At 37.9% G+C, this 22893-nt stretch overlaps 1 long non-coding RNA gene and 1 pseudogene across 1 annotated transcript; one reads left to right on the top strand and one right to left on the bottom strand.

Moving 5' to 3' along the window:
* Positions 1-2434: 2434 nt before the first annotated feature.
* LOC148921505 (5.8S ribosomal RNA) lies at positions 2435-2579 on the top strand (annotated as a pseudogene).
* Positions 2580-4655: 2076 nt separating this feature from the next.
* Positions 4656-7211, bottom strand: LOC148921504 (uncharacterized). The gene is made up of 2 exons (XR_016126788.1): positions 6904-7211; positions 4656-6751 (listed from the first exon to the last, which is right to left on the bottom strand). It is a non-coding gene; the product is annotated as an uncharacterized LOC148921504 (long non-coding RNA).
* Positions 7212-22893: the final 15682 nt, after the last annotated feature.

Genomic DNA, 22893 nt, shown 5'->3' with positions numbered 1-22893 from the left:
TATGATGTTGCCCATGTTTTGGGCTCAATCCGAAATCAATTGGTCAAAAAAGTTGGTCACTTTAAGTCTGTGCCCAAGTTCGTATGGTAAAGAGAGTATTGGAAGATTGCATAGTTTTATTAATTGAATTTTAGTAAATACTCACCTAAAGACTCCTCCCACCATATTATGATATGGTCTAAGTTTTAGGCTCGATCCGAAATCAATTGATCAATGAAGTTGGACACTTTAAATTCGTACCATAGAAGGAGTGGAACGAACTTAAAGTACCACTCCCTCTACTTAATTAGTTGAGAAGAGAAATCCTTGATCAATTGGTCATCTACTTCATTTTGCATGGAACTCGTTCTCAAATATGAGGGCATGTCGACCACGATCTCATTTTACCACTATCAACTACCCAGGTGGGGTGACGGTGGGTGGATAGTCGCTGATTAGGGTTGCCTAGCCAGTTTTTTATTTATTTTTTAAATAATCAAAATGAAGAAGAAATGCTTCATTGCCTTCGGAGTAGTGGGCGAGTGGAAAGTCGGAGTGTCATTAGTAAAGTTTAACCTTGGTGTTTATAGTTGTTTTTAGAAACTCAACCCAATAGTAGGGACGTTGAAAGTGACATTCTTATGAGTTGCAAACCCACAAGATTTAAAGAACTTTTTCAAAAAAATTTCAAACCCACAAGATTTTAAGAACTTTTTGAAAAATTTCTTCCAAATGACATATTTTGATCATTGGCAAGTGCTCGACCCCAATTCGTAACTATCCATTCACCGTCACACCATACGGGGCGAGAGTGGGTGAATGGTGTGCTTCCCGAGGTTGACATAGACAATCTTTTGCATGTGAAGAAATGTCTATGCCAATCCCGTGACGCACACCATTCACCCACCGTGTGGGTGACGATGGGTTGGCTTCATATGAACTTTAGCTTGGGGTTGTCCTCGGTTATGCTTTTATGTTGGGAGTACGACACATGATTTCTACTAACTACTCGAGGAAATATAAAATTACAACCCTTTTTTGGATTTTTGGTTCGGGTAGGAATTAATTTGAAACGGAAATAACCCCTTGTGGGCGGAGGGAGGGTGCGTAGTGTAAGCCCTAAACACAATGGGCGTATCTTAACACAATGCATGTATGTGTCTATTTCTTTAAACTCAGTTGGCCTTCGTAACAACAACAATACACATAGTTGTAGTTTTCTTTTTCATGCGTGGGTGCGTTCGTGTTGTGGGTTTGTTTTTATGTTTTGGGTGGTGAGATTTTAGCTATTGAGCCTCGAACAGATCATCAATTCAACACCAATGCCATTGTCCATTTTCCAAATCGAACAAGAGCCTTTTCTCTTCGAATACCTCCAAATCCCTCCCTCCCTCCACACAACAAACACTCTCCCATACTGATATATGGCAATTAAAGCAATTAACTATTTATAGAATCAAAGTACTTCTTGAATGTGTGATGTGGTTATAGTGAATTAAGGAAATTAACTACTTCTTGAATTCTTTAGATGATTCTTATTATGTGCTAACAATTAATTGTAATTTTTTGTTTTTTTTTGTCTTCTGTTTCTTTTCCATGCAGATATGCAAGACGCAGACATACCAAATTGTATATCTACTGATGTTAGAGATGTTGCCTGCGCCCATATTCAAGCTTTTAAAGTTCCTTAAGCTAATGGAAGATACTGTTTAGTTGGACATGTTACACCCGTTTTGGAGGCTTTGAAGATTTTACAACTTCATCCCATTTTTTGCCTACCTGAAAGTAAGTTATGCTTGCAAAATGCCACAATTTAGGGATATTGTCATTCATCAAGTTTTTACTTGTCCCACATCGCTCCATTAATGCTCGTTTGGTGGCTCTGAATGGACAAGACCGGGAGTAAATCCAGTCCCTTCTCATACAACCCAGGAGATGACTTGTTGCTTGTCCAATTCAACAAGTGCAGTCCGGAGAACCAAGAGAATCACTTAATTGAGAGATGATTATTTGTTAGGATACTACGTCCCTGCTTTTTGTACACACCGCCTATCGCTTCCACCAATTGAATGGTCCGGTGAAGTGTTCGGATCACAGTGACATGGGTGGTTCGCTGCCCGCGACGTTGCGAGAAGTCCACTGAACCTTATCATTTAGAGGAAGGAGAAGTCGTAACAAGGTTTTCATAGGCAAACCTGTAGAAAGATTATTGTCGAAACCTGCTTAACAGAACGACCCGAGAACTAGTTTCAAAGAGGGGGATGAGTGGTCTTGCAAATCGTTGTCCTTTTATCCCAAGAGCGTTGTGTTCGCTCAACCGACCCTTTCGTGGTGTACAATGTACAAACAAACACATGTGCGAATTGCGCCAAGGAACTTGAATATGAGAGAGCGCGTCCCTGTTGTCTCAAAAACAGAGCATGGGGGGCGTTGTCATCTTCAATTATGTGAGAATGACTCTCGACAACGGATATCTCGTCTCTCGCATCGATGAATCATGTAGCGAAATGCGATACCTGGTCTGAATTGCAGAATCCCGTGAACCTTATTAAAACATTCTAACTCAATTATATACTTGTTCAGTTCCTTGCTAAGTATATCAAATTAGTATATCAAAGGTCTACTTTCCGCATATGAGAAATAAATCTGCAAGGAACAACACAAAGAAGAGACTAACCCCTGTTCACCAGTTTAATGTTTGCTCCTGTGATGGAAGAGTAAAGTTTTTCATTGCCTTGAAAACTATTGACTGGTCAACAAGTCAACTTTCTTTAGTGTGCGAGCGTGCCACTGCTAGTAATAACAATTCTAGCAGACTTCTTAAAATAGATAACTTGCGTACCAAGTTACTGATTTATAAACAAGCAAATGTGAATTTGGGTGAGGAATATCTCCCAAGTAAGTTTTTTTCCTACCTCAGACTGGTGAGGACTTCACAATTTATCTCAGTACAAAATTGGTGGTTCTGGCCAGAATAATTGATAATAAAGTACACTGTTTGACATAACTTCCTTTTACAAAACTAGAAAGAAAAAAAATTCAATTCTAGAAAGACAAAATTCCATTTCTGCTGGATAGAAGTCTCGATCCGGGCTGGGTATGTCATGCTAGATATCAACAACTTCAATTGCTAAGCTTTTGTAAATCAATACCAAAGTTTGAGTTTGTGAGTTTTAATCTATTTCAAGCCCTGGAAGGCTTTTTGAAAGGCGGATCTGCAACTTCTTTGATCGAGCAGGCGAAGTGGTGGACTTGAGGATTACTGAGCCGAAACTGCACTATGGTACCTATTCTATTTGGTCAGGGCTCTTCATAAATTTGTTGAGGTTTTCATATTTGTGAAAACTCAAACTCTGCTTGTTTTGACTTTTGCTGAACCAAATTTGTAACGAGAGGAATCTCGTTTTGAATGACTTATTTTCTAAGTTTGAACTTGGAAGTTCTGATTTATAGCTGGCTTCTTCTGTGGCTTGAATGAGCTTTTGGTTGCTTCAGTCTGTTTGAGGGTTCTCAAGGATCAAGTGATCATTTTGAGTTTTTGTCTTGGGTTGATTTTTTGGTTGTTTGATTGATTGTCTGTTCTGTTCATCCTCTCCTATATTTATAAGAAATGCTTTGGAGTGGGGCTTCTTTCTTTTGATAATGGGCGGCAAAATTCTCAAAAGATTTTTCATTTTTAAATGCAAAGAAAAATGGGGTTTTATCAGTTCTGGCAGATAAGCCCTCAATGGTCAGTTCTTAAGACAATCACTTCCCTGTTTTTTGAAAGAGAACCTAACCCTTCTTTAATTTCAATTGCCCCTTATGAGAGCTCAGACTGTGATGGTTAGTTTGATCTTTTCAGTTTGAACAACTCCCTGTTTCCTGCTTCCTTTTTAGAAAACACAATCTGCGTATCCCCTAAAAGATGGTGCCCTCTTTGGAGTAGAAGCAATATCTCTGAATATATAAAAAGGATTTGATCTTCTGGTGACAGAGATTCAAAGATGTCCCTTTTTTTTTTTTGCCTGCCTTTGTCAACTCCTTATCAACCGAGTTGAAATTGTTGACTTTCCTTTTTCTTGACTTTCCTTTGCAAGCCTCTTTTTCTCCAAATCCATTCATGACTTCAGCCCCTACTTGTTCACTTTTGTATGTTTAAAATACAATTAGAAAGGAAATTAGGTAGAGAATCCCAACTTTGGACATCAGTAAGCATGACAACATGTAATAGAATAGTCAAGTACTCATAGAAACAAATAACTTAAGAAGTAATGATCATTTTGATTAAATTTTTCTACCACCAAAAACAAAACAAAAACCATAAAATACACGAAACAAGAGAAACAAAGGTCCAAGTGTGAATAATAAATCAATAAGGTCTTTTTTTTCATGAAAAATTTGGTTTTTTTTTTTTTTTATTTGGTTGGTAAGTTTTGGCACACTGGAAAATATGAATTCCCGCATTATGGAAATTGTGAAATGACGTCTATTTAAGTGGAAATTAAACTCGGGAATTTGATGCCTCAATTTCCATGATTTTTTCCGCGCGTCATTTAATAAATTCCGCGCTTAAGTTGCCAAACATGGGAATTTGTCAATTTCTCCTATTAAATTCCCAACTTTTAGCTAAATTTCGAGTTATTTTCCCTCATCCAAACGGAGGGTAAAAGAATTTCTCATACACTTAAAATACCTTGACCCACCAATTATCTTTTTGATTTAAAATTTTCAACCTAACTTAGCTAAAACAGCTTTATTAAAATGTTCCAAATCCCAAAAATCCCGAACCACCAAACTTTTTACCCGTATAATCAAGCTATAAGGAGATGATTTACATAATCCCCAAAAGAATTTGCGTGCCACAATATCGATTTCTTTACTTGCTTTGGTGCCAAGTTGTTGCACAAGTTTACCTCTTCACTTGTCGTGTATTCTCTTCCCTCCTTGGTGTCTGTCTACCGCTTGAAACCCTGAGAATCTCACAAATCATATATCATTATTGAAAGGATTAGAAAAAAGCATGTTCCTTTATACCATATTAACACCAAACATATGGATTTGCCTTACAAACTCGTAACAGGAAAGAGAGAAATCGACAATAATCTCCATCTCTCTCTCTCTCTCTCTCTCTCTCTCTCTCTCTCTCTCTCTCTCAAGAATCTGTCAATATTTAGTCTCTAACTCAGATCTTGAGAACTACCTTATATTCAGTCTACTGGAACCCTAATCTTCTCAAACCAGTTCCTCAGTTAACTTTGGAAACTGGCCTCAATCAATTCTCTCCCACAAATACAATGGTTTTTATTTTTGTCCTCACAAGATTAAAGACATGTATCATGTATATATATTCCTTCCAAAATTGTTAGAAGAGAAGACCAATCATGTTGATCCAACAGAAAACACACATCACTGTCAACGAATACATGAATGAGAGATAATTTATTATGAACCACAGACAAATTAAATTACATGATGTATATCTAATCTACGCTTTCTGTAAATATATATACATCATTTCACTGTCCAAAGTATAATATTTTTGATACTCCATGTCTTGCTTTCCTTGTCCTCGTTTCCCTTGCATGGCTCTACAAACCCTAACCTTAATTAATTTCCTTAGTTTTCTTCTAATTAAGAAAAATATACAAGCATATATGCAGGAATTTCACTCCACTGGAACATCAGTTCTATCGTCAACATCACCCATATTCTCCTTCAATATTGAAAATCATCATCATCATGCATACTTTCAAGGACACACAAACACACACACACACACACACACATATATATATATATATATATATATATGCGGTTGTGCTGATAGTCTTGCTCCCATTATTCACTCTCTTTGTGCACTCCATCCAAATTGACCTTTATGGATGACTGATTTAAAAGAAATGATTTAACTTTCGACAAAAAGGCGAAAACAGTCATTAAAAAAAAAAAAAAACTACAAAAACACTACACAGAAATTTGCAATGGATTTGAAACAATTACAAACAAAATATTTGAAGTGGATTCAAAATAACCATATGCAATTGATTATTTGAAATTCCTGTGTTTACAATACATATAAAAAGCACACGAACATAAAGCTTCACAGTTCTGATTATAAAACCAAAAAAACAAAAAGAAGAAGAAGAAGCCAAAGATCTTCACAACTAGTAAAATCTGGTGCTCATTACAACTCAAACATTTATTTCTTCACTTCTTAATTTCATGTTCTGTGATTCTTTAACAGTCTTATTGATTCACTGTTCCCTTTCTTTCATATGCTTGATATTCAAACTCCAAGAAATGAATTGGTGTTGATAACATGTCAGTAAATTAAGACTACTCTTTATCCAGATCTGTTGTCCTGATATTATTTCAAGCACGCCATCATAGATAGAAGGCTTAGCAAACTTAAAGGTTTCCTGCTGCTACAAAATTAGCTCATGCAATAATGAACTAGATGATCAAAATTATGGCCACATGATCCTGATATATATACACTCATATATTAAACATCCATATATTTGGGGAACTTTGGAACAGCTAGCTATAGGATATATAATTGTCTAAAATTTGACCGACCTCTACATATATCTATAGCAGATCTCCAGATTAGGCTACAAAAATCTTTGTGCATCTACTGTGCATATCCATACTAATCTGAGAGGGAGATAAGAGAGTTTGTTACCTTAAAAGCCCCGAAATTGTTGCCTTATGAGTAGGTAGGCCTCTTTTATGTGCATTCTTCGGTTAATAATTCAAAAGGTTCTGGACAATCAAAACCCTTTTGGATCTAACAGAAATTGGCAATATATCATAGAGAATTAAAGCATACACGCGCGCGCGCATACACACGCACATATATATAGTCATAATCTAATCATATATATGTAATCAAGACAAAGTGGATTCGTATGTTGAATATTGAACCAAGATGGCATTCACCTGCATTGGCACCTGCACCTCTTGCCCGTTCCTTCTCTTCCTTTCTACCTTCCATACAAAAGTTTCCATTTTCTTAATTCTCTTTCCTTTTTTCTTGCCTTAGCCATGCTTTGAAGCTTTGAAGCTCTGCTGTTTAAAATTTTGAGGAGATGAAGGAAGAAACAAGTGCAGGTGCAAATGCAGATAAAAGCAACATATTGGCATCTTTGCTAGTTCTGCTCCCATTTTCAAAGTTTCAAAGGCTGCAGTTTATTTTCTGTCTTGGTATAATAAAACTTCCCCAAGTGCTATGAGGATTTATAAGCAGATATTGGTTGATATTTCTGGAGAGAGAACGTGCGCGTGCGTCCGAATTTTTTTTCACTTATCAAATCTGATTAATTATTAAAGCAGAAATCGACACATCGGATTACTTTTCTTCAATTCACCTGGTGATAATTGATAAAATAAAAGGATTGCATTATTCTGACTTGATACATCACTAGTATGTGTTTATTTATTATTTATTATATATATATATTTAAATACAAGCGATAGTCTAAATTACAAAGAGATGAGAGTTTCTTACACACACTACCAAGATACTATAAAGATTCGACTCGATTAGACCCTATTGGCTTCTTTCATGAATTTTAAGTGTTAGCGTACACACATTTTATCTAGATAAAATGATGCGCTATGTTATAAAATTATAGATCTGTACACACGTTAATAAAAATCTGCGTGAATTGATGGTTGAAATTGACTTGCAAAACATATCAAAGCGTCCTGAGAAGGAATATACCCGTATATGGCAAAGAATGCGTAGTTTGTATTGTTGTAAATGAAACGTGTGCCTAACACATGGACCTCATAAAATAGAAAGTTCTTTTTTCTTTTTAATTTTCTAATAATACAAAAAAAAAAAGGTATTGAAATTGAAGTATTGAAATTCGTAACTACGTGGTTGAAAGATATATCAAATTCGAACATACTGAATGAAAGAAAAAAAAAAAAGGTGTGAAAATGTTACAAAAGCATCGAGGGATGGTGATAGATAAGAACATAAAGGCAACCATTTTTATGTGGTATGATGAACGGATAAGGATTTGACGAGCTCCATTATTATGGTATCATCCAAAAAACAGAGAGAGACATGTAACAGTATCCTCCTATTATGACAATATCTGCCCTAGTACTAAATGGCGCCAATCAGTCAGGGCCACGTGATGCAAAGCCCCTAAGCACGTGGGATTTGATGTCTCAAGTAATCAGAGGCTGCCACGTGTCGTACTGTACTGGAAAAACCCCTGGACATGAACAGGTGGACTGGATAGTCGCGTGGGCTCTTCCTCTTTTTGCCTGGGCAAGGAGGTGGGGATGGGGGCAGGTTCCATGTTGGATTTAAAGACGAGGAGAGGATGCTTTCTTTTATTTATCACGGGGTGGACTAAAAGAAGCTTTTGCTGCCTGGCTGGCCATGCTATGTGGACCCAAACTCACTTCCTCGTGGTTTTTGCAATCACAGAGAGAGAGAGAGAGAGAGAGAGAATCTGTTGAGCATCATCATCGTGGACGTCTTCGGACCACAACGCCCCACAAACTGGTTTCTTCTAGCTCATCAAATGAAATAAGCATACAATTCGAATTTGGGCTTGTGCAGTAAACTCTGACAAATGTAATATTGGGCTTGCATTTATGGGCTTGAGTCTAACCTTACTCGACCCAAATAAACATAATTCGACTAACTTGAGGGGATGGCATAAATCCTCTTCGGATCCCCAGTCTTAACAGGGGTTGATTTCGAAGCAAAACGGGGATTGGATACGGGGATTCCCGAAGTATAAAAATCCCTGTCAAGTATGGGTAAGGGATGATATTGACATCTCCGTCTCCAAACTCGGCCCGATAATTATATATTTATTTTCAAATTAATAAATATATAATATAATACCCTTGTGTTATAGTGAAATAATTATTATATTTAATACTTCATTCCAGGTAAATAAAGAAGACCAGCATTTTGGTTCATACATCTTCCGCGAATGCATCTTGGAATCAATATTGTAAGTTTTTGTGAAATTAATTTAAATAGATCTTAACTATTTCTTGTCCTCCAAAGTCCTAACGCTGTTCTTCAATTTCTAATTTAACTACCCCAAAAATTGTCTTCATCACTAACAATAAATTTCATGATATTCAGAACTATATTTATGTGCAATAGATCATATGATGCTGTGATTGGATCTAGTTTGCAGTTTGTTCTATACATGTATATTATCAATTCTTATCTCATTAACATATTATGGACATAGGTTTGCACCCTCTTCTAGAAGTGTAAGTAAGCTTCATGGATGATTGTCTTGGAAACATATGGATCATTTTAAAAATTGTTTACATCATAATCAACCGAGCATATTCAGTCTCAAAACGACTAGCACCAAGGCAGACATGCCTTTTTCCCTGCCAAAGGAAGACACTCTTCCAAGGTGTCAGACACCTGCCGAAGCTCCCGACTATCGAAGGGCCTAATTGCCAAACCTAATCTCTAAGACACGTGTTACCACCACAGCGACTTGCACAAAGTCCCACATCGAAACTTTGTGCAAACCTCCCACTTTCACTTCCCTATAAATATGGAACAGTACTCAAGTAAAAGGGGGAACTTATCTATTACTTTTACTGTTACTTTGCCAATTTTACCACTCTTAGCTGACTTAAGCATCAGAGAGTCTTCGGCAGGCACCATACCGGTGTCCAAAGCTTAACGATTGCTTCTCCTACTTTGTCTTCTACAGGCTCTTCCCTTACTGAAGGTCCTCACCTTCTCCACTGCTGAAGACAAACCCATTTTCTTTAAGTTAACCTCCCAAAAAGAGCATCAATAGTTTGGCATCGTCTGTGGGAATCGACTACTGAATCCTATCTTTCTCTACCAACCCAGCTGGCTCCTTCTCCTATCAGGCCCTGTCGCCTCTTCTACACTCCACACTATGCTATGTCGACCGAGGATAGCCACGATACTTAGCACCATACCCTCTGCGGGGGTACCTCCCGAAGGAAACCTTCAACATATGCCAATCTCTAGGCAGAGGTAGAGCTCCTCTGCACCAGCGTCGCCAAGATGTCCGATAAATACGAACATCTCCATACCAAAAATGTCAAGATGAAGCATGACTACCGCATACTGAAGCGTAAGGGAGATGACTCAGCCTGTGGCTCCCAACGTGGCTTCACCTGCATCGCCGAGCATACCCAGTAAACCAGCCGGTGCACTCCCGCCATAGTGCCCCAGTCAAGTCTAGGCTCAAAAAGGGTAAATGCTCTCTCCATCCAGAGACGACTAAGTCGCGGCTCCTTCACATCTCCCCGCCAAACAACCGGCCCTATGAACCATGAAGTTCTACAAAGATTGCAGAAACTGTCTCTTGGACCATCAGCAAGACCATATTCCTATCCTCGTTAATCTCCAAGATCTAAGGGTGACACACCTAGGCCCCCCACCGAAGCCTACCTACCTACCCGCTGGAGAAGGCGCAAGGGACTCGGACGATTGAGAAAATTATCATTCAGAAGATTGGAAAAATTATCACACCGAGGCATTAGAAGATTGGGAACCTTACTCAACCTTACCAATCCACACCCTAAGCCTTCAGAACCCGAGACCCTCTCTCATGCTGACCCAGCAATGAGGCTTTTCTTCAAGAAAGTTATGCGTGGAGAGTGAGCGACTACACCACTAGCCCCTGCAGGCAAAGCCACGACTGGGCCCTTTACCGAACGTATCCTCAATTACCACCAGGAGAAAGATATTAATCCACTCAGTATCGCCTTCTACACTGGCGCAGAGGATCCTCTCACCCATATCCACTCCTTCCGATCGCCCTCGGATGCGGGGCCTTAGTGACGAAGGCATGTGCCTCATCTTCCCTTCCACCTCGCGCCACGACATTGAATTGGTTCTACAGCTGAACCCTGCACCATCAACACATTTGATCAAGGCACCTTCGACCATTTCAAGATCCGGTGATCGCTGGACTCGCAGACGACTTGTACATGTTCGCGGCGAGGATGAACCCTTAGGAGTATGCAGCTGCTTCAGCCACGAATACTCGTTGCCCGAGACAGACGATCACGCTGCCTTCGTTGCTTTCAAGAGTGGCCTCCGCTAGTCCAACTTCTGGTACCTGGTCTACAGCAACCCTTGGAACACATATGTTGAGCTAATTCACGCCAAGGCTGAGTACTTCAATTCCAAGCGTGGCTCAGCCACCTCTGCATGCAACACCTTTGGTGATCCTCCACCTGCTTCAGTACCCATCCCAGCCCCACCTCAACATTTAGCCCAGACACCAAGTACCCATTGTGCCTAGCACCCAAGAGGAAAGATAGCTACCAACCTACCTTCAGCTGTCACAAGCGGGGCAGACATGACAACCACCACCAGCCCAACGAAAGCAACCCTCCCAAGACAAGTGATTGTGCCCTACTCCCCTTCACACCCAAGCCTAGGTTTGAGGTCTTCACCACCCTGAACACTACCTATGAGAATGTCTTAGTGCACGAGACACCTATAATACCTAAGCCTCCCCCCAGGAGACCGACCAACAACATATGCCAAACACAGGTGTCTTCTGCCATTTTCATCAATATAGTGACCATGATACCGAATCTTGTGTTGCCTTGCGTAACATCATTGAATGACTTATTCGCGAAGGGAAGCTGGATAATTATGTACACAACCTCCCACCCCCACCTAACCCTCACCAAAGGCAGATCAACATGATCTCCACCATCAGTGGTGGTCCTACCATGGCTGGAACCTCCAACAACTCCATCAAACACCATGTCCGCTCTTCCTATGAGCACCAGGTCTTCAGCACAGAGCACGGACGCCTGCTTAAGACGCAAAAATCAGGCTGGCCCCCTATCACCTTCTGTGAGAAGGAAGAACGTGGTGTCATTCTCCCACATGACGACCCACACATTATCAACGTAGACATGGATTTGGGCTAGGATGAGGGATAGACCCCGACTAGTACAGGGACAGGGATTCCCGAAACTACTTAAACAGGTTGGGGGGGGGACGGGGTCGGCAGTGGCGGAACTACGAATTTTTCAACGGGTGGGTTAGCTAAACATTTTTAGCTTAAAATCTAATGATTTTTATTTAAACTTATGGTTTCTACAATTTTTCTATAAATAGACCGTTTACATTAAATCATACAAACAAAAAAATAAATACATTTAACATAAGACAAATGCATATTAAATGCAACCAAAAAATACATATTGTCAAGGTGTGCCTATTCAAGTTGTGTCATGTCGCTTATTGAGAGAATACAACCGTCAAAAGATAGCAGTGAATTAAATAGACTTGAGAAAAATAATATTTTCTTAATGTGTTGTAGTTTATGGTGGTCTATATAGTTTTTTTTTCTTCAAAATCCTTTCCTTAAACAACCATCAGACTTCATATTTCCTTAATGTTTTGTAGTTGCTAGTTTGCCATATATATATATATATGTATGTTTTTTCTTCAAAAATCAACCTAGGTTACAACCCACCATAGCCTTGTGGGTGGTTCCGCCAGTGGGGGCCGGGGATGGGAAGCGGGGACAGGGATGGTATTGCCATACCTGGCCCATTGCCATACCTATACTTGAGCTCAAATGGAACGAATTTAATTTTAACCCTGGATAAAATTATTTAGACTTCAAATTAGGGTTTGGCAACCCAACCAGACCATATCAATTGGTTGGTACTAGCCACCAAATTGACATCGTTTGTGTGCCTTTTCGGAAGAATGACATTTAGAAATCAATTCGGTTTCGCCGATTTCATAGAGAAACAGCAACGAAACAGGGGGAAGATGAAAAAAGTGATAGAGAGAGTGAGAGAGAAGATATGGCTAGTGGGTGGGACAGTGACAAAGAATAATAGGTACATTATTTATGTAGGTAGAGTAAAATGATTGCAACTTCTAAAATAATCAACACCGCCACTCTTACATTAGTGTGGACTCCACCACTTCTAAAATAATATTCAGAAAAATAGACGTTATTAGGGTTTTAGATTTCAAAGAAAAAGCTAGGCCACTCCACATACATTAAAAGTGGATGTTGGCATTCGAATTCGAACCATGTAAAAATTATACAAATCCATTTTCCAAGAAAGCAGTTTCTTAAAACCTTAACAACACTCATAATTATCAAAATTTGCCATTAGAGCGTTAGTCGAATCCACTTCATTCCAACTATTCCTAATGAGAAAGAGAAAAAAAAAAAAAAAACCATCGCAACCTTATAAGAAGACAGAGACCCTGTATGACATGACAGCATTTTCCACTGATCTTCCATTTTCAACAACTCAGCTACAAGAAAAGGAACCAAACCAACCAAAACGCACAGCACAATGGCCTGGGTGCGGAGTCAACCCATCCATCTCACTTTTTTTTTTTTTTCCTCTGTGTACATTTGTGTGCAAGTGCCTAATGGCTTTCATGTTTTAATGCAGATTTGGAACAAAGGAGCTGGGGATGAGAAGAAAGAGGTGCTACCCACCACATCGTTGTCTCTGCTACCCAGATTGAAAAAATTAAGCAAGATTTTGGAGGTTCCTTATTCTCTCACAAACATAATCATATTTTACCTTTCTTTCAGCTTATAAGAGTGGTGATTTCCTCATTCCAATTTTATCCACTTACACTGATGGGGATTGGGATCAAGACACAGGTCACCAACCACATACACGAGCACCGAAATCTAGGGCTAGTGCAAATTCATATATATTGTAACAAATCCATGCCACAAATAAACTATTTCATTAATCGTCAATATTCAATTTCCCTACAACTATTACATTAGCCTTATTTATAGGCTTTACAAGACTTGGGCACCGAGGCTACTTGGTCCAAAAGCAAACTAATTAATTATAAAATCACACATAAATAATAAAAGATATCCTAAAACTACCTAAATAAGAAAATAAGAATATATCATGGAATAACTAATTAAATGGTAAATACCTATCTTGATCCACCCCTATGCTCCTGTATCAGACTCCCCTGGTTGGAAAGAATTCGTCATCGAATTCAAGCCTTTGATTGAGGAAAATCCGAGTAAAATCTTCATTTGCTTCATATTAATTCTAGATCTTTTAGCATCCAATTGAAACCTTCCTTTTCAAATAAAAAGATATTTGGAATATTTCGTTATTCTTGGCATCTTCTTACTCCTTCTAACAATGCAAATGTTTCTCTCTAGAATCTTCAACCGATTGACAAAATCAACCAGATTTTTGACAACCTTCCAAGTGAAAATATTAATGCCCATAAAATCAATAATATCTTCAAAAGTTTTCTCAATTCTCATCTCTTCACTGTCCTGATCAACAAATTGCTTATCAAAATTGCTTTGAACACTCAAACAATTTTTATTGCAATTTTCACAGTTGCAAGGATCAAATATTGGAGGTAAATCTAAATTTAATACCTTTGATGAAGAAAAAGATGCATCAAAATTACCAAATCCATTTATACCTTCAAAGACACAATGAGAATAACCGTGCTCCTCTTCACTTGACTCACACAACGAAGCGCAATAATGAAAAAGGTTATCCCCCTCGTACTCCCCCTCGAGACTCCCACGGCTTAGAGTGTCGATGCGAGCTACTCGATTCAGATAAGGGTTCACACAGATCCCCGTCAGAACTCTTACCTATCTGGGTTCGAGCTTTGATGCGAGCAACGCGTTCCGTAAGTTGCCGTAACATCCTCCTAATTTCCTCCATGTCGTTGTAGTTGTCAACACAACCCTTCATCCAAAAACCTCCTCGATAAAGCAGATCTTGAGCCATAGGTCTGATACCAATTGATGGGGATCAGGATCAGGACACAGGTCACCAACCACATACATGAGCACCGAAATCTAGGGCTAGTGCAAACTCACGTATATCGTAGCAAATTCATGCCACAAATAAACTATTTCATTAATCATCAATATTCCATTTTCCCTACAATTATTACATTAGCCTTATTTATAGGCTTTACAAGACTTGGGCACCAAAGCAACTTGGTCCAAAAGCAAACTAATTAATTATAAAATCACACATAAATAATAAAAGATATCCTAAAACTACCTAAATAAGAAAATAAGAATATATCATGGAATAACTAATTAAATGGTAAATACCTATCTTGATCCACTCCTATGCTCCTGCATCATACACTCCATTTTATAACTAAAAAAGGAGTGTAAGGCCCCGTTTGGGATTGCTTTTTTTTTTTTCACCAAAAACCTGTTTAACTTTAAAGTTAAACAGTTTAAGGTGTTTGGTAAAAATAAAATATCATGCTTATTTTAAAGCAATGGTCTTTTGACAACAGCTTTTAAAAACAATCTCGGAGTTGCTTTTTAAAGCTGCTTTTAATTGAAGCAGCGCGCTCCCTTTAATGAAATTTTCGCAATTCCACAAATACCCTTATTAGGTTAGAAATCTATCCTACATATTTCTCTCAAATCTGCAGACACCAAAGTTTATCTTCACGTAGCCTCCCAAGTTTCTTCACGTACCCTCTCAAGTTTGGAGACAACCATTCGCTCAATCTCTCTCAATCTCTTTGACAAGGTTAGATTCTTCAATCTCTCAAACTTTTTATATACATGCTGCTCTTGTTTTTTTTTTTTTTTTTGTTTTTCCTACTGGTTGTCCATGGTTTCTACTGGTTTTATATACGTTCAAATTTTTTCTACTGGTTGTCCATGGTTTCTTTAAGCATAAAGGTGTCCATGCCAAGAAGTTACAAAGGAGAAATACACATTCATGTTACAAGCCTCGAATGGGGCCAAATAAATTTGTATTTGCTTCCATCTTAGTATCTTATCCTCTGTATAAATTCTAGTTCTACAGAACTTTAGCTATTATTGAGCTTATATGTACCCCTCAAATCATTGAGCATTGAAAAAAAGAACCGTCCTAAACTTATTACCGGAACCTTGGCGCTTTTCATGTATCTAGAGCTCTGTTATGTCAATGTCACCTACGATTTTAGGGTCTTTTTGAATATCTCCACAAGCTAAGAGCCAAAACTGTGAGAGCAATGCCAGTCAAAATCTGTTACAACCAGCAAAACTAATTTGTTAGACAGTTTCTTTATTTCCATTTATTTAAGCCTAGTTTCAATGTTTTTTTTATTGCTTTCAAACCTTATTAGGACAAAGGATTTGTCAAAAAAAATATTTATTACTTATTCAATATGAAGGATGGTGTATGAACCTACTACCGTGGTGATCTCTTTATCTTTGTTGGAATTTATTCATTACACAATTATCTTTGTTGGAATTATTCAATTTGAATTTTTCTTTTCTTTAAGCAAAGATTAATATAATTTTTAGGGGGAAAAGTATAAAAGCACTTTACAGTTTTATTTTTGTATCAAAAGGATTAGTAAAAAGCACTTTCAGTATCATGTCTATTTTAGTCATTATAAATAGTTACAGCACTTTTACGGTAAAATTTACCAAACGCTCTGACACTGCTTTTCATACTCACAGACTTTTAAAATTACAGTTTACCAAACGTTTAACTACTTTACTTTATAGCTGATTTTTTTTAAAGTACAGCAGAAGCCGCTTTTTTTTTAAAGCGGCCGCAATCTCAAACTAGGTGGATAAAATTTGAGTGGGAAAATCATTACCCGCTTATAATTGTTTGAAACTTAAGACATCACTTTGTTGGGGCCCGCCTCGAGATGTGGTCCAATAATTTAGAGAGAGTGTACGGTTATTATTTGTAATTGGTAGAAAGCATTACCACCACACTAATTGTCGTTAAATGATTAAGTGATGTTTGAGATTGTTTCGGTAGGAGCTCGCAATACTTTCTAAACAACTAAAAGAGAGTTTCTCATAATGTTTAATAGAAGAACTTAAAACTATTTTTGGCAAACAAAAGCGCTTTATGCTCTATAGGAAGTACTAAAAATTTTGAGGTTCATCAAATAGAAAGTGCTTTTAGACAAAATGCTTATGAGCATAAGAAACGTTTTTAGAAAATATACTTATGACCAAAAGTGCTTCTTACATAAACTATCTCAAACATACCCTTAATTCATTTAACGAAATCAATATAGTGGTAATGCCCCCAATATCTTCATTTGTAGAATTTTCTGTCTCTACAAAAACATTAGATCACCTCAAGGTGAGCTCCACTAATGCGATTCCTAAGAGCAGCCCGATTTGGTGGCGGGTCCCACGAATTTTCTTGCCACGTGGCGCGGGACTCTCCGATTGAATTTTTCCAGACATCCGACGGTCCTCGTTTTTGGCTAAAATTGCAAAAAATCGAAAAAATCGAAAAAATCGAAAAAATCTGAATTTTTTTAAAAATACCAAAAATTCTGTATTTTTCTCTATAAATACCTAACCATTGTATTTACTTTCCACACTAAAATCTTCATACAATTTCTTCTCCATCCCATATTTTTACTCTTTACTCACATTATTCACTTTCCACACCAATTCTTCATACAAACTTTTCTCCTTCCAATTTTTTGTTCATCTCCACTCACATTTTTCACTTCCACACCAATTCTCCATACAAACTCTTCTCCTTCAAATATTTTTTACTCTCTTTCTACTACTTTCCATTTGTATAAAAAAACAAATGGCATCTTCTATTGAAGTCGGAGGCTCGTGGTCAACGAATGAAGATATTGCGTTGTGTCAATCTTGGGTGAACATTAGTCATGACCCTATCACGGGTAATGAGATGAAGTTTCATCACATGTGGAGCAAAATTCATGGAGAATTTTGTCAAAGATCGGGTTCTATTCGGACCGAAATGGCGTTGTCTAGTAGATGGAAACTTCTTAATAAAGAGTTAGGAAATGGAGAAATGCCTTGACAAAAGCAAAGGCGAACATTCAAAGCGGTCAAAATTTAACCGATGAGGTAAAATATTTATAATTGCCATTTTAATCAATTCAATGTCACTTTTTTTCATATTCTATTTGTTTTTCTTGCATAATTTCTTTTTCTTGGTGCACCTTTAATTTGTCTATATTTTCTTGCATAATCAATTTTATTTTTGCATTTCAAAATAGTTTATATTTTCTTGCATAATAATTTTTGTTTCTTGCACTTCCAATTATTTATTTTTAATAGATGGTACAAGCACAAATGTGGTTCGGTGCCATGGGGCAAGGCAAAAAAAGTTTCGTGCATTTCCAATGTTGGGAAATTGTGAAGGATTGTTCGAGATTCAAAATTATTCCCACCGGTCCGCCGGTTGTGATGAATGAGACGCCACTCCACGATTCAAAATTATCTGACATTTGACACGTGGCACAATTGTAGAGGGTGAAAATCTTATCTAAAATCTGAGATTAAAATTTTTTAAAAATATCTGAAAATGTTATCTAACATTTGACACATGGCACAATTTTAAAAGGAATTTTCTTTGAATAATTTTTATTAAAATCTAAAATACTGAAAATTAACTACGAAACTTTAAATGCCGTTTTGGAAGGCCAAACGACCTCAAAATGCCAAAATCCATCATACATCACAGCAAAGCTGTGAGTTTGACTCGTGGCGTCGTTCCCTTTCCGAAATGGTATTTTGCGTCCTAATCGGAGCTCGGACGACAAATCTGCAAATTCCCACTACGTCCTTTTTCTAACTCAAGCGATAAAATCTGACATTTGTTCTACATCAGACGTGGCACAATTTTAGAGGGTGAAAATCTTATCCGAAAATTTAATTACAAAAGATTATCAAAATTAATGGTTTAAACTATAAAAAAATTGAAAATAAAGTACAATGAATAGTAATTGCCTTAGACTTCTAGACTTTGCCCTTGTGGGTGGAACCACAAATGCAAAGGCTGACACTATTTACGTGAATAGTAACAGCCCTTGCTTGCCCTTGCCCTAGACTTTGCCCTTGTGGGTGGAGATGCTCTAATATGAAAGCGTTGAAAACAGTGGCACCTTGTCAAAGTGCCCATGGGTCAACCGCATGAAGAAGTTGATGCCCATAAAACAGCCTGAAAAAGAGGCAGGGGTTAATGGTAACAACAACAACAACAGCATAGCAAATCAGATTCAGATGAAAGCTAGTAATGTGGTGCAAAATGTTCGACACAGATTCTTTCCTCTAAAACCTTGGCATGAACTCCTGAAAGCTCATCCACAACGTAAATAAATTTATGATTGCATTTTTTGATCAATTTAATTTATGTGTCTTGTATTGCATTTTTACGGTTTTATTTATTTATTTACAGAGACATATGATGGGAAAAAAGAGGAGCTTCCATGGCACACATTGGATGGACAAGGTAATGGGAAGAGTAATGGAGGAAAATAAAAGATGGTTTGCGGTCGTCACACGAAAATAAAACAAATTAAGAAAGAGAAATGTAATTTAAATGTTTTTCATTTGATGTTGGGGTTCTATGTCATTATATGTAATCTGTGAATTTTGTGACAAATCCTAAATTTGTCTCTATGGAAGGAAAAAAATACTTAATCTTCGTACCAATGCATCATGCTGAAAGTGTTTTTTTTTTTTTGGGTGACCAATCACAAATAAAGGACACATAATTCATAAAACACCATTTTAGAATTAGAATGCCAATTTTCTCTTTTAGTCCATCTAATTTGCTTACATTGTTTACTCTAGTCCATGTACATACAAATATGAAGATTTTGACTTCAATTTAATTCCAACGGAATGGTCACTAATCTAGTTAAGTGGGCAGCTATGTTACACAAATACTTTACTAAGTTGAAATATCAAAGTGTCGAACACTTTTTTTTTTTTTTTTTTGGTAACTGAATAATTTCATTAGGCACCCGCCAGAAAAAAAGGAACCAAAACAGACAGAGCAGCAAAAAGGAAAACAGAGAGGGAGCCTGCATACAGGCTCCAGCAAAAACCAACTAAAAAGGTGCTAGCTAAAAAGCTCAAGACAGAGCCATAGAAACAAAGATTAGATCATAGCTATAGCAAGAAAGAATACAAGAATTCTTCAAACGCATTGCAGAGGCAACAAGCGTCATCATGGTAAGGATCTAAAAACCAGATGAAACAAGATTACGGAGGGCAGGGAAGACCATCCCGGGAAAGAACATGAACAAGAGAGGATGGGGTCGATCGACCCAAACTTCCATACCCATCCCTCGAATTGCAATCCCTGCTGCTGCATCAGCCACAGCGTTGGCTTCTCTTGGGATCCAGTTCCAGCGAAAACTCGTAAACTTCGACTTCAGCTCCTGTATACGTCCCAATGAAGGATAGAGTTCCCAGGCCCCCTTGGAAATTTTCCCCAAACAGCAATTGATGAGGGGTTTAGAGTCAGATTCAACCCAAATGTGAGAATAGCCTTAGTCAGCTGCAAAGGAAAGGCCCTCAATAATAGCCCGAGCTTCGGCATCCATAGCAGACATAGACGTCGTCTTGCACACTTTACCACTTTTGAACTCCCCATGGTGATTCCTAATAATTATTCCAATGCCAGTGTGCCTAGAGTTACTGAACCAAGCAGCATCAACATTTAGTTTCAAATAAGGGGCGAGAGGGGCCTGCCATAATGTGCTCCTCACCACCTCAGATTCCTTATCCGCATTTCTGTTGATGACCACAAAGTTGGAGCAGAGTTTAGAAAATCTGTCCAGGACTCCTTTGCACCCTGGATCACCAAGCCAGGATTTGGAAGCTGTTGCTCCAAAATGGCTTTTCAGCGAGCCTTCCATATACTCCACATCAAGGACATTATAGTAACAACACGATTAACCTCATCCTTTGATGAGCCAGCGAGTGATGTCAGAGATAACATCCAGCAATCAAGGCTTGTCACATGTTGCCTATCCCCTATAAATCCCAACGGGCTCCCGAACCAGACCCCCATCACCCATGGGCACGTAAGAAGGGCATGCTCAATCGTTTCAGGATTCTCCTCACAGATCGGACATATGGAGGAGCAAGGAATGCGACTGCTAGCTAAGTTGGCCTTTGTTGCCAGACAATTTCTCACGGCTTGCCACATAAAATGCCTAATCTTTGGTAGAGTTTTAGCATTCCAAATCAGTTTTCATATCTTCTTGTCCACTACTCGGGAACCAGATGGCCTACTAACACTCCTCCTGTTTTCCAGGTTACGTAAGAAGTGATAGCCGGATTTGGCAGAATATTGCCCGTGTCTATTTAGAGGCCAGATAACTCGGTCCAACCCAGCACTGTTGCCAATCGGGGTATAACAAATTGATACTTCAATTGTTGGTGAAATTAGGTGCCTGATCGAATCTAGATTCCAAGACCTTGTATCAAGATCAATAATGGTAGCAACCCGTACCTCTTTACACATTTCGTGATTTAGAGGGCACAGAGGTCGAGAACCCAAGGTAGGGTGAAGCTAGCGGTCATGCCACAAGCTAATATTATGACCATTTACCACTTACCACAGAGCACCCTTGCTTATAACCTTAATCCCTTCCAGAATGCTTGACCAGCCCTATGAGGCCTTGTCACCTTTTTTTTGCATTGAGCACACTTTAGACACAACCAAGACACTTACCAACAGAGTTCAACCTATGGTCAAGAAACAATATGGACTATTTTGAAACTTTTAATTAAAACTAGGACCAAAACATAATTATTGAAAATCTTTTAGACAACATGACCAATTTGAAAAAAAAAAAAAACTGGGGTTAAGATTATAATTTCGAAACTCTTTTATACATATAACTATTAGGGTTAATCATTTTATTAGTCCCTGAACTTAGACCCGATTTGCATTTGAATACCTAAATTTCCAAAATAATTCTCGTGGTTCTTTAACTTCACTTTTGTTAGGACAAATGGTCATGCTGTCAATTTTGTTAACTTTTTCTGTTAAATGCAAGGGCAAAATGGTATTTTTATATTAAAACCAAAAAAATGAATAAAAAATCATATATTTAAAATAACAATAAAAGAAAATTAAATAAAAAACCAACCAAAAAAATAAACAAGTTAAGTTCGGGGGAGTAGAAATCAAGATAGAGGGGAAGAGAAAGAGAGTTTAATTTAAATTTTTTATTCATATTTTAATCAATTATGATACAAAAATACCATTTTGTCCCTGCATTTAACAGAAAATTTAACAAAATTAACGGCATGACCATTTGTCCCAACGAAACTGAAGTTGAAGGACCACGGGAACCATTTTGGAAATTGAGGTACTCAAATGCAAATCGGGTCTAAATTCAAGGACTAATAAAACGATTAACCCACATTACCTTATCATCCGCTCTTTTCTCTCCCAACTTCCTCCACCTCTTTTCGTCTTTGTTTACGTGAACAAATTGAAGTGGATGCAACCAAATTATGTCGACTGTTAAATTGGCCATTCTGGAAAATAATTACAGATTATTTATAACTTTGAAAAAACAAAAAATCATGCACAAATTTTAGAATAAACAATGACTCTTATTAGCAAAGAACCCACTAGTGTTGTGGTTTGGAACAATTACTCCCCCAGGCAAGGTCTGTTGTAAGAAAATGCTCCAAGACCTTATCATTGATGGACTATGTGACGACACACACAACCCATTTGAGAATAAAACACACGCACACCGAAAAGAGAAAGCAGACACACAAGAACACAAAGATTTATAGAGATTCAGCCTCGTGCCCACGTCCTCTTGGTGATCCACCTAAGAAATTCACTAGTATGTAAGAACAACTTTGGTGCTTGCACCAATACTCTCCACACCATTCCTCCTGGTCTTTGCAATGAGAGAGAGAGAGAGATATATATATATATATATAGAGAGAGAGAGAGAGAGAGAGAGAGAGAGAGAGAGAAAGAAAGAATATTTGTTGAGCTGCTTGAGCATCACCACACTAGATTTCTTCAGACCATAAGGCCCCACATACTAATTTCATCTAGCTCATCAAATGAAATGATCATACAATAATTCAAATTTGGGCTTGTATTTATATGTTTGGGTCTAACTTGACTCGACCC

Source organism: Prunus mume, linkage group LG1, assembly GCF_029339155.1.
Source record: "Prunus mume cultivar Tortuosa linkage group LG1, ASM2933915v1, whole genome shotgun sequence".
Classification (NCBI taxonomy): domain Eukaryota; kingdom Viridiplantae; phylum Streptophyta; class Magnoliopsida; order Rosales; family Rosaceae; genus Prunus; species Prunus mume.
The sequence above is the reverse complement of the archived record's forward strand: the minus strand, read 5'-3'. Positions and strand labels throughout refer to the sequence as shown.